The sequence below is a fragment of the Aplysia californica genome, unplaced genomic scaffold (genome assembly GCF_000002075.1).
Source record: "Aplysia californica isolate F4 #8 unplaced genomic scaffold, AplCal3.0 scaffold00062, whole genome shotgun sequence".
Taxonomy (NCBI): Eukaryota; Metazoa; Mollusca; class Gastropoda; order Aplysiida; family Aplysiidae; genus Aplysia; species Aplysia californica.
The window spans coordinates 621,328-624,655 of NW_004797332.1; the positions used below are offsets into that span (position 1 = coordinate 621,328).

Consider the following 3,328-nt stretch of genomic DNA (forward strand, 5'->3'; position numbering starts at 1 on the left):
CACACACACACACACACACACACACACACACACACACATACACACACAGAGAGAGCTGCTATTTCCACTGACTTGTTTGAACAACTTTTCCTTACCTGTCTTGTCCCAAACAGCGCACGGCAGCTGGACATTTATTGATGACGAATCGTCTGGACATCAGACGTGATCGCTCAAAAAAATAATAGTCTCGTTAGATCTACGTTAAAACAACGAGTATCTAAGTGAACCAAGATACTGAACTCACCATCTCCCTTTAATCCAGTGGTCCTTCAGTGTTTGGAGAGCGCATTTTGGCCGCTAGGTGATCGATGAAGAAATCGTCACAATCGGATCTGTTGACAAAGGAATCAAAAGGCCTAGAATTAGTATTAGTCTTAGTATGCGTTTTACGGCGTGGCAAAACATATAGGTTATGTAAGTGCCCAAGATTAGAGGTGTTACTTAGAAATTAATATAAAAGAAAATAAGGAATAGAGATGTTAAAATAAGAAGTAGCAAACCATGTCAAAGCACCCACCAACAACCCACTCAAAATGTTTGACTTGTTTATGGGTAAATCTGTTATCGAGATAGGATGAGGCTGACAGAGACGGAGAATATAGCCCAGGACCGAAGTATATGGAGAGCTCTTGTTGGATGCCTAAACTCCAGCACGGGCTGAGAAAAACTGACGGTGATAATTAATTGTGATATTAAGTTAGGTTTTAAAATGTTAATAAAGCAATAAATGGAATTGATTGACTCCTACATGAAGCCGGGAGGGAAATCCTCAAGCTGCACGCACCCACGACTGCTCAAAACGTGACGAACTCCTTCCTACCAAAATAGGTCTCACTGGTTATAGCAAATGCCACAAGTATCTCAATATTTCTTCGATTTCGCTTTAAAACAGTACATAAAGCATTCTGTGCAAATACATTGGTTATCGCCAGACACTGATGGACAAGTTATTTTTATTATCATTTGTAATGGTTTCACAAGGTCGGGTCCTTTGGTTCGAAGGGGAGTAGGTTTGACCCACAAGTTTTATTCACATTGAGAATAAAATGTTCAACGTGTAGGAAAACGTCTGGGAACTCCTGTTAATTAAAACATTGGATTACAAGACGCAAACTTTAGGTGGAGATAGGCAGAAAGCCCGATAGAGTGGAAACAAGGATTGAAAACTTGGAGGCAGTGAAGGAGAGATTGAGTAGCTGGGGGGTAGAGTGGAAAGGGGGGGGGGAGAGAGAGAGGGAGAGGGAGAGAGAGAAAGAGAGAGAGAGAGAGAGAGAGAGAGAGAGAGAGAGAGAGAGAGAGAGAGAGAGAGAGAGAGATGGGGTCTAAAAACAAATGAAATAAAAGTGAAAGGGGTGAGAGACAATTATGAAAAGATACGTGACACAATCTATAAACGCAAAAAACATGACTCAACACAAAAGATAGCGTTAATGCACTCCTACAAAATATATTGACACATTTCTTAGACCAGGACGCCCCCCCCCCCCCCCCCCCATCCCCCTTTGTTCAAAGTTACGCTTAAACAATAAATATTGCAAAAACATCAAAAGAATCTGAGCAGACCGAAGTCCAAAAGCCACGGGTCATCATTTTTTTCCGAACGACTTGGTCTATCGCACTTTTATTGCCCATTAACAAACCTACGCTTTCAGCCCTTTGTTCTGTTAGAGGTTTCGAATGGCGTTTGCCAGGTGCAAATCACGCGGCGTGGGGGTGAATAAAAAGAGAGAGTGATTGCAGAAAAACTCACAGGTGTGAGGTAACAAATGGACCCTAATTGCTCAGGGTGTGTGGCAGTCATGAACACGGCATCACCCGGGGAGAGGGCAACAAGACAACGTTTGGTTCTTTTTTGTATTAGCCCACCAGGTCACGCCCGCGAGGTCAGTTCGTCTGGCCCACCACCATGCCACCATGCGGGGAAAAATCAGACTTGGAAGATGAGTTTGTAACGTCGGGCCTATAACGAGTTGGGATCTATGATCTATCGGTTACGAATCCGACAGTCTAATACGTAGTAGACCAGGGATGCCAAACGCAATCGAACGAAGGGACAAACTCAAAAAAAACTTCAGGTTCAGGGCCGAACTTGATCAACATACATAGTGCAAGGGAAAACTAAACATTAAAAAAAAATAGTGATAAGAATTACAAAACTGCAAAACTTAAAATAATAACTAATCAAGGCATACCAATTTTCGCTCTTATGCCAATTAGTCAGAGCTGGTTGTTTGGCATCGTTTCTAGACAAGTTCGTTTATGTTTGGCTGTAGTAACGATTTCTGTAATGGAGATTCTCAGCATGGACTACCTAAAATTCTCTCGCAGGCCGGACTCAATTGCTTGCCGGGCCGGAAACAGCCTGCGGGCCTTCAGTTGTTTTTTTAGTTTAAGTTAGAATTTTACGGCACTTGCAACACAAAAAGGTCATAAGTGCCGAAGATTAGAGGTATTACAAGAGAGTAACAAACACAAAAAAAGAAGGAGGGGAAATAAAGACGATAGATGTTTGATAGGAAAGATGAAGCAAACCACACCAGAGCACCCGCCAACCACCCACCGGCCTTCAGTTTGACACCTGTGCTCTACATGTAGAACCCACAACGCCACCGATGGAATGAGTCGTTTGTTTGTTTATTTAAGCAAAAGAAGCACATCGACACAATAATGGCCATTTAATCCTGGGGGAAAAGTAAGACAGACAGACAGAAACAACAGAGGGAAAGTAAAGAAGTAGGAAATACCAATTGCACCCTCCAGCCACCCACTCGCCGGAGGTGTGTCGTGACCAGAGTGAGTCAGAGGTCAGGGGACACAATCAACAAATGAGACGTGGGTCCTCAGCTCAGCAAAACGCTAAGAACAAAGAGGTTCTCAGTCTCAGTAACCCAGCCCTAAGCACCAACAACGCAGGACCACGAAACACAAGAGAGACAGATGTGTCCTGGACATCGGAGACGACGCAGTGGAAATCTCCTCAGCTTGTGTACTGGGTGACACGTCTAGACACGTCTAACCATCCCTTCTTGGTGTAAACACTGATCTGTAATGCTGTATTTTAAAGCAAGGGAAACAAAAGGGGAGCGGCGAAATTTATGGACGGTTGACGGGGATACCCTTAAGTCAAGAAAATAAACCTAAAACATAACTTCTTTCCGTTAATCAGAGGGAAAAAAAAACCTTTGTCCGTTTTCAGTGGGATTTCTTTGTTCGTGCATTAGAGAAACGCAAACTGTCACAACAATAAATGTGTAAAAGTGGGACAGAGAGAGCGAGAGAGAGAGAGAGAGCGAGAGAGGGAGAGGGAGAGGGAGAGGGAGAGAGAGAG

General features: G+C 43.5%; 1 protein-coding gene across 1 annotated transcript in view; it reads right to left on the reverse strand.

The window, feature by feature from the left end:
* The window catches only part of LOC101860241 (protocadherin gamma-B5), a 202,362-nt gene that overhangs the window by 119,395 nt on the left and 79,639 nt on the right, over positions 1-3,328 (reverse strand). The window contains exon 2 of the mRNA XM_013079757.2: positions 245-332. The gene's annotated coding sequence lies outside the window, so the exon portion shown is untranslated. The remainder of the gene's footprint in view (positions 1-244; positions 333-3,328) is intronic.